Source organism: Orbicella franksi, chromosome 7, assembly GCF_964199315.1.
Source record: "Orbicella franksi chromosome 7, jaOrbFran1.1, whole genome shotgun sequence".
In the NCBI taxonomy this organism is placed as follows: domain Eukaryota; kingdom Metazoa; phylum Cnidaria; class Anthozoa; order Scleractinia; family Merulinidae; genus Orbicella; species Orbicella franksi.
The window spans coordinates 1,906,933-1,915,677 of NC_138151.1; the positions used below are offsets into that span (position 1 = coordinate 1,906,933).

Genomic DNA, 8,745 nt, shown 5'->3' on the forward strand with positions numbered 1-8,745 from the left:
AGTGTTACTGTGTCCATTTCAGTGCAAACCAAGGCCATCAGGAGTTAGTTTAGGCTCCTCGGGACTAGAAAATATCGCCCAAGTTCGGGGAAATCCAGCCGAATTTTGTCAAAATCACGATGCGCGTAAGCCGGTCTCGGCTACTCTTTCATTCTTAAAGTGAACTGGGGCTATATTTCGGCCGAGAAGCTAGAAAGTGAAAGTTCAAAGAGTTTTGCTGTGTTCATCTCACTGGAAACCAAAGCCATCAGGAGTTAGTTTAGACTCCTCGGAAATGGAAAATATCGCCCAAATTCGGGGAAATCGAGCCGAATTTTCTCAAAATCACGATGCGCGTAAGGCGGTCTCGGCTACTCATTCATTCTTAAAGTGAACTGGGGCTATATTTCGGCCGAGAAGCTAGAAAGTGAAAGTTCAAAAAGTTTTGCTGTGCTCATTTCACTGCGAACCAAGGCCATCAAGAGTTAGTTTAGACTCCTCTTGACTGGAAAATATCGCCCAAGTCCTTGGAAATCGAGCCGTTTTTGTCAAAATCACGATGCGCGTAAGGCGGTCTCGGCTACTCTTTCATTCTTAAAGTGAACTGGGGCTATATTTCGGCCCAGAGGCTAGAAAGTGAAAGTTCAGAAAGTTTTGCTATGTCCATTTCACTGCAAACCAAGCCACATCAGCAGATTGTTTACAGTGTCCGGGACATCAAAATTTCCACCAAGTCCCGGGAAATCGAGCCGAAGTTTGTCAAAATCACGATGCGCGTAAAGCAGTCTCGGCTACTCTTTTAGTCTTAAAGTGACGTGGCTGTATATTTCGGCCCAGAAGCTCGAAAGTGAGCGTTCACAAAGTTTGGCTCTCTCAATTTAACTGAAAACCAAGGCCATCATGAGTTAGTTTAGAGTCCACGTGACTGGAAAATATCCCTTAAGTTCTGGCAACCCAAGCCGAAGTTGGTCAAAATCACGATGCGTCTAAGGCGGTCTCGGCTAGTATTTCAGTCTTGAGGTGAAGTGGGGCTATATTTCGGCCCAGAGTTTCGAAAGTAAGCGTTCAAAAAAATTTGCTGTGTCCATTTCACTGCAGACCAAGGCCATCACGGGTTATTTTAGAGTCCTTTGGACTTGAATATATACCCGAAGTTTCCGGAAATCGAGCCGAAGTTGGTCAAAATCACGATGCGCGTAAGACGGTGTCGGCTACTCTTTCCGTGTTAAACTGAAGTGGGGCTATATTTCGGCTCAGAAGCCCGAAGGGGAGCGTTGAAAAAGTTTTGCTCTCTCCATTTCAATGCAAACCAAGGCAATCAGGAGTTACTTTAGAGTCCCCGGTACCGGAAAATATTCCCCATTTCCCGAGAAATCGAGCCCAAGTTCGGGGAAATCGAGCCGAATGTTGTCAAAATCACGATGCGCGTAATGCGGTCTCGGCTACTCTTTCATTCTTAAAGTGAACTGGGGCTATATTTCGGCCCAGAAGCCCGAAAGTGAAAGTTCAAAAAGTTTTGCTGTGTCCATTTCACTGCAAACCAAGGCCATCAGGGGTTAGTTTAGAGTCCCCGGGACTGAAAAATATTGCCCAAGTTCCGGGGAATCGAACCGAAGTTGATCAAAATCACGATGCGGGAAATGCGGTATCGGCTACTGTTTCAGTCTTAAAGTGAAGTGGGGCTATATTTCGGCCCAGAAGCCCGAAAGTGAGCGTTCAAAATGTTTTGCTGTTTTATTTGACTGAAAAACAAGGCCATCACGAGTTAGTTTAGCGTCCCTGGGAGTGGAAAATATTCCGCAAGTTCCGGTAAATCGAGCTGAATTTGGTCAAAATCACGGTGCTGCCAAAACGGTCTCGGTTACCCTTTCAGTCTTAAAGTGAAGTGGGGCTATATTTCTGTCCAGAAGCTCGAAAGTGAGCGTTCAAAACGTTTCGCTGTGTGCATTTCACTGCAAACCAAAGCTATCAAAAGTTAGTTTAGGGTACCCGGGACTGGAAAATATTCTCCATGTTCCGGGAAAGCGAGCCGAAGTTGATCAAAATCACGATGCGCGAAATGCGGTCTCGGCTACTGTTTCAGTCTTAAAGTAAAGTGTGGCTATATTTCGGCCCACAAGCTCGAAAGTGAGCGTTCAAAAAGGTTTGCTGTGTCCATTTCACTGCAAAACAAGGCCATCAGGACTTCGGTTAGCGTCCAAGGGACTGGAAAATGTTCCCCAAGTTCCGGGAGATCCACCCGAAGCTTGTCAAAATCACAATGCGCGTAAGGTGGCTTCGGTTCCTCTTTAAGTCTTAAGTGTCATTGTCACTAGGGACCAGGCAGGGTCCACGGATCGAGGTCGGCCGATTCCCTCCAAACTTTCAGCATTTTTTCCCTATCAGATAAGATAACGACCGGTGGTATTTTTAGTAAGATAAAATAAATTTCATAGAATTTAGACCACCCCCCTAGTTTTTGATGCTATTTTGGCCACGTGAGAAGGGAAGTTTGGGTAAACTTCCACGAATGATTTTACGTTTTTCGCATTAGCCTTATTCATTTATACGAACTGTACATACTTCCCAGCCTATAAACAGCTCATATCTCCAACATAAACGAATTTGGCTAAAAATAACTTACTTTGGAGCGCTCTCAAATATCATCACTTCGTGGCTATCGTGGGTAAGAAGAATTTTGGCAATTTTCAAAGCTGGTTTTCTCTAAAGTGCGGCAGTTTATTTCCAGATCAAAAGTATTTTTTATTAGTCTGTCCTAAAGTCTTTCAAAATACGCAAACTCTCATTTGGCAAATTAAAATCCTGTCGCGTGAGCTTTCTCACGACCTTAACCTAATTTCCTAATTTGCATAATTGTAGTTTTTCCCGGAAATATTTCACGCTTGACTAATTTGCGACGCATTCCAGGTACTTAAGACTAAGAGCAACGCATTTCTTTTTCAGATTAGTACAGTGGCTTTGTATAGTATACTGCACCGGAGCATTTTGTCAAACTCTTTAAAATATTGAGCGGTTCTGATTTTTGGTAGAAGTACACCGTCAGGAAGGATAATTTTCCATTCCTTATCTTATCATCTGCAGACAGCTGTAGTCGATTCTTTACACTGATCCAATTTAGCTGATGTTGCCGTTTGCAATATGAATGTTAGTTTGACTTGCTCGTTCAGTTCTCCTGATTCTGCCTGTAGTTTGGAGGGCACGGGGTCGCAGATTGTACCCCTGTTGGCATGGAAGCTAGACATTACTGCACATCTACTAAGCCTGGGAGTGAGCTCAAGGCAACAGCGAACCGGAGACGAAAACGTTAATGAGGTTGACCTGATCCTGAATAGAGCTGGATACTTTGTTGCAACCGAAGACGAGAAAACATCAATGACAATATGCCCGAGACATAGAAAAAAATTAACTACAGACTGGACTGGCAGAAAGAGCAACACATGCTCGTATCCAAGTCATCGAGGACCGCGGAAAACTATAATGAAACCGCGCCGCGTAAACGTCACCTTGTCGGACGAAATTTATCAATTTCACCATGCCACAGTTCCCATCAGATCGGGTAAGTACAAACTGAGTGCAGCCAGACCGCAGCCATAATCCTCAGAATTGTGGGGTGGGCTTGACTGGTAAATACAAACGAAAACTTTATTTCGTAGGTGCGTATTTTACTTTGTGCTTGTTCATATGGTCAATACATAAATTTTAATTTTTATTGGAATATGCCAAGGGAAGGAAGCCAGACGTAATCCCATGCCATTGTTTTTTGTGTTTGAACGAGCTGTTAGCTTTTAGTCGACTCGTTTAAATAAACAAAGGCATTGCTCGATTCTGTTATATTGTCTCGTATCCTTATAACTTTTTTCTGAAAAAGGGAGGGAGGGGGTGGGGCGTTATGGTAGTGCTTCGAGGTGGACTGAAGTGGTAATTTGCTAATCAGGCACCCTGCATGCAAAATGACTTCAAATGGGAGAGAATGGGGAGGAGGGGAACCAGGAGGGGGCCTAGAGGGAATGGGAAGGTGGGTGGGGCTGCAAGGGACGCCCACCGCCCATTATTTCACTCGCCTTCCTTCCTTTGGCTGTCATGAAAGGAAATTACAGCACTTTAATTTGGTGTGGCGTAAGTGCACAAACCAGATTGACAACAACAACAACAACTTTATTTGCACTCAGCTAGAAATTAAATGAACAAAACTAAGTTAAAATAAAAAGAGTACATGGCTGCCCGAAATAACCTTAATGGGTTAATAAGACTGGGCAGCCGTCCTTGGTTAAGCTGGGTACGATGATGATGACCATGATGACGATGGTTATGGTGACGGTAAGGGTGACTCACGTTGATGGTGATCGTGATGGTGATTGTGGTCAGTATTGTTAATCTATTTATCATTATCATTTTTATTGACAGCTTTGTGTTCCAACTGCCGCGGAGCACACTACAAATCCCGTAAGGCTCGCTGTTTCATGTCTGGAGAGCAGGTAAGCTACTGCACATTGCCCATTCATAGCTTAGTAATCAGAGGATTTTTTGATGTGCCCCACAGGTGCCCTGATATCTATAACGACTGGCAACATGAATAAAAGGTATCTTTGTTGGTTTTCCTGTCTTTTCTTCAATAGGTGTCCGTTTTGAATCGTTTAGGCGTGGTCGATTTCCGAGAGGCTTTGGACCTAGTTATAAAGATAGCGGTTTATCCGAGTTTTCCGATCACGCGTCGAGAACGGTTTCTGAATGGCAACTTGGTCCCAGTCCTAACTAAGATTCAACCGCTCTTAAATAATGACCAGTGCTTGAAGACACCAACAAGAACAAAAATGCGAGGAAGCCCTTTGGCATCGGCTAGGAAACACATATAGAGTTTCCACAGTTACATGTATTGGAGATCTTTGAGGAATTACTAATAATCTTGTTCATAATTTGCTAATCCATTTTATTACGCTTCAGGATCCTTACTCAGACACCTTGGGGATTGGAGACGATATCGAGGAGTCTGATTCCGCCACTTTCTCTGTCATTACTGTTTGTGAGGAGAGCATAATGCCAGCCACGGTGTGTGCAGAGGTCTCAAGCACTGGTGAGGGGTCAGAAACAGTCTCTTTGCAGTCCTATTCGTCCCAAGCCTCGATACCAGAAGAAGAGATTAGCATATGGGTTGACGAGATGGAGGAACAAAACAGCAAACGGCAGAAATTAAACGAAGCTGTCCACAGCATCTCAGGTGGCCGGTACAGCCCTGTAATGTCCACCCTGAACACGACCTGGGACGACGTCTCTGACACCCAGCAGCGATATTACATCCGCAAAGCTAAAAAGACTATAGCGACCTCATTGTCTGTCATCACTCCCGGCCAAGAAGAATTGGTTTGGAAGGCGTTACAAATGGAGGCACTTTTGGATCCAAACAGAGACAACCAAGGCAAGCGCAAGCGTTTTGATCCCAACTCTGGTCTTGTCGACATTTTAGTCAAGGCCTATGGGCAAGCAGGTCATTGGCAAACAAAGCGACAGATCCTTTCCCTCTTTGCAGACGACTTTTCAAGAACTGAGCTTCAAGAGATGATCCCTGGGCTCTCCAAATGGCGCATTGATCAAGCTCGCCAGCATGCAACAGAAGCCGGAAAGGGCCAACCACTCCCCGAAATTCCTAGTTTCCGTACAAGAATTGAGCACGAAAAGGTGGATCATTTCATTGAATATATCTCCAGACCAGAATTTGTCCAGGACGTGGCGTTCGGGACAAAAACTCTCAAGCTTGACTCGGGAGAGAAGATTATCATACCAGCGGTCATAAGGACCGTCATCCCTTCACGCATCATCAGACAATATTTAGACTATTGTAAAGAACAAGAGTTCGAGCCACCGAGCCAGCGTTCTCTCTACCGAATGATTGAGGTGTGTTCGGCCTCTATGCAGAAATCCCTTCAGGGACTTGACAACACCACTGCAGAGGGTACAGAGGCATTTGACCAGGGATTTTTGATGTTGGAGGGCTTAGCATATCAGGGCATCAGCGTGACTGCCACTCAGAAATTACTAAAGGATGGAAAAAGGTACTTGAAGAATGATTTCAAGACACATACCGGACGAGGTGAACATTGCGGTGATCACTGCACGGTCCACGCACTAAGTGACAGTAGTGCATGGGAGTTTAGGAGCGAATGTGATCACCAACACTGCTACGAATGTGAGCGCTGTGAGAGTCTGGAAGGAGTACTGAGAGAGGTGGCAGAGATGCAAGACAAAGCGGACATGACAGAAGAGGAGAGGGGTAGGCTGGGGTTTGAGTACACAGATTGTGTGCGCAACATACAGGCTTGGAAGGCTCACTTGCTACGGTCAAGTAACCAGGACGAAGCCAAGCAACATATCCTCCAGAAGTTAGACGAGAACTCGTGTCTTGTCATAATGGACTGGGCCATGAAGTTTCTGCCTGTGCAATACAGAGAACAGATGAGTGATTTTTTTGGCAAGAGGGGAAGAAGCTGGCATATCAGCGCAGTAATCACTAGAACAACAGTGGAGAGCAAGCATGAAGTCGAGTGTTTTGTACACATTTTCAACAACTGCTCCCAAAATAGCTTTGCCGTTCTTTCAATCATAGAGGACTTGCTGCACAAAGTCAAACAGGAGTATCCAGTTGTGACAACAGCCTACCTCCGATCAGATAACGCTGGATGTTACCACAATGGGCATCTGTTGCTAAGTCTTGGGGGTGAGAACCGGTGTCAGGCCAGTGCGATATGATTTCTCAGAGCCACAAGCTGGTAAGGACATCTGCGATAGGAAGACTGCTGCTATGAAGGCACACATAAAGCGCTGGGTTAACGAGAGGCACGACGTCGTCACTGCTGAGGATATGAAAACAGCACTAGAATCAAATGGTGGTATCAAAGGGTGCAGAGCAGCGGTCGTCGAGGTGAACACGACCAGGGAGAGAAACAAAGATGGCAAGATACCAGGTATTAGCGTGTTGAACAATTTCCAGTATGAGGAGTGTGGCATCCGTGTGTGGAAAGCGTACGACATCGGCCCTGGACGCCTCATCCCCTATAGTGGTCTTGGAGTTACACCACAAGGAGATACTGGGCTAAGGGTGATAAAGCCATTTGGTCAAGCTACACACAGGGGAAGTGTGGGTGTCAGGAAGCGTCAGGAACCAGTCCGAGATCTACTCTTGCCAAGAGACTGGATGCGTCCTCACGTTCAAGACCCAAGCAGAGGCAGACACCCATATGGACACGGGCAAGCACCGTCTTGAGGTGGACTGCGAGTCCATGTATGACCGCGTTAGGAGGAAATGGGTGGGAATTACGACGGGGGTGACGTTTGCTCCGGATGTGCCATCAACCTCATCGTAAGGTGAGGATAGTGGCAGCACTGTCAGAGGATATGACCCTAGACCATTGGGGTGGGCTCTGAAGATAACAAAACGACCCACCAGAATGACTGATAACGTCAAGGCCTTCTTGATGAAGAAATTTGAAGAGGGTGCAAGAACTGGAAACAAGGCCGATCCTGTGCAGGTAGCGAGGGAGATGAAGACCCTCAGAAATGAAGACGGAGAGCTCACGTTTAAGCCCGAAGAGTGGAGGGCTGCGCAGCAAATCAGCAGCCTGTTTTCACGTCAGACAGCGGCGCTGCGTCATAGGGGTATTGATGCGGAGGAAATCCCTGAGGAAGACATCGAGGCCGCAGAGTCGGAAATGGCCCTTGACACCCTTAGAAGTTTGGTGATGGATGATATGGGTAAACCAAGCCATCCAATCATCGTGGGTGATAGCAATATCTGCGAACTTGTAAAGAACAAGAACCTTGACTCACTCAAACTGGCAGTTCTGAAAGAAATCTGCAATCAGCTACACTTGACGACAAGTGGACCGCTGTCAAGAAAAAAGACTTTCTTCGAGGCCATTGAAAAATTTTCTGAGAGTTGCGCATGTTTTCAAAAATAACGTCACATGGTTTTAGTAGGGAGGATCTCATTGCTTGTACCCCCATCTTCTCTATTGGGGCCTTTTAGATAGGTGCAGGGACCCTTACATAACAGGATTTATAAATACTTGTAAAATTGTAAACAATATAAGACTGAAAACTGAATGAATGCTATGGTAAACACAGTAAAACGAAAACTGCAAGGATTTTTATGCATTGCTAAACGCCAGCTGTCCGTTGCCATACTTAAATGCTATCATGGATAAAACCAATCCGGGTTTTCTTCATCGACGAAAAAGCTGTGCTTAAAGAAATAGGACGAAGATTTCAGCAGCAATAAACACGGATTGCTCAGCTTTAGTAGCGTTTTGTCACTTTCCCAGCCAGGAATCTATTACGTAACAGTGTATTAAGTTTCGACTCACTAATTTGCACAGCCATGTTACTTAATGTTCGAATTACATTTCCTCTTCCACCGAATTGACTGTCATTTCGGCAACTTGTTTACCTTCAATCACATGTGGTGAAAAAATAACTCTGGAAGTCTCCAAAACTGTTCACTAACTTACAAAACACAATCTTGAGTCTGTCTGGCACACTAATTTGCATGTCCGTGGTTATTAAAACGACAGAATTCGATTCGCGAACTGTCATGTTCGTTGTGGACTGTCAACGTCTGAGAGATCGAAACAACAATAGTTTCAAAAACAAGAACTTAAAGAAAATTTGTTTCATTAGGTGTAGGGTCATCATCGCTTGTATGTAATATCAACAAATACGCGAAGTTTTCCGGGGAAAAATCGACAACATGCAAATTAGTCAAATTTGAAGAAAGCT

General features: G+C 45.1%; 1 pseudogene; it reads left to right on the forward strand.

The window, feature by feature from the left end:
• Positions 1-7,129: 7,129 nt before the first annotated feature.
• On the forward strand, positions 7,130-7,958 carry LOC145492668 (uncharacterized; annotated as a pseudogene).
• Positions 7,959-8,745: the final 787 nt, after the last annotated feature.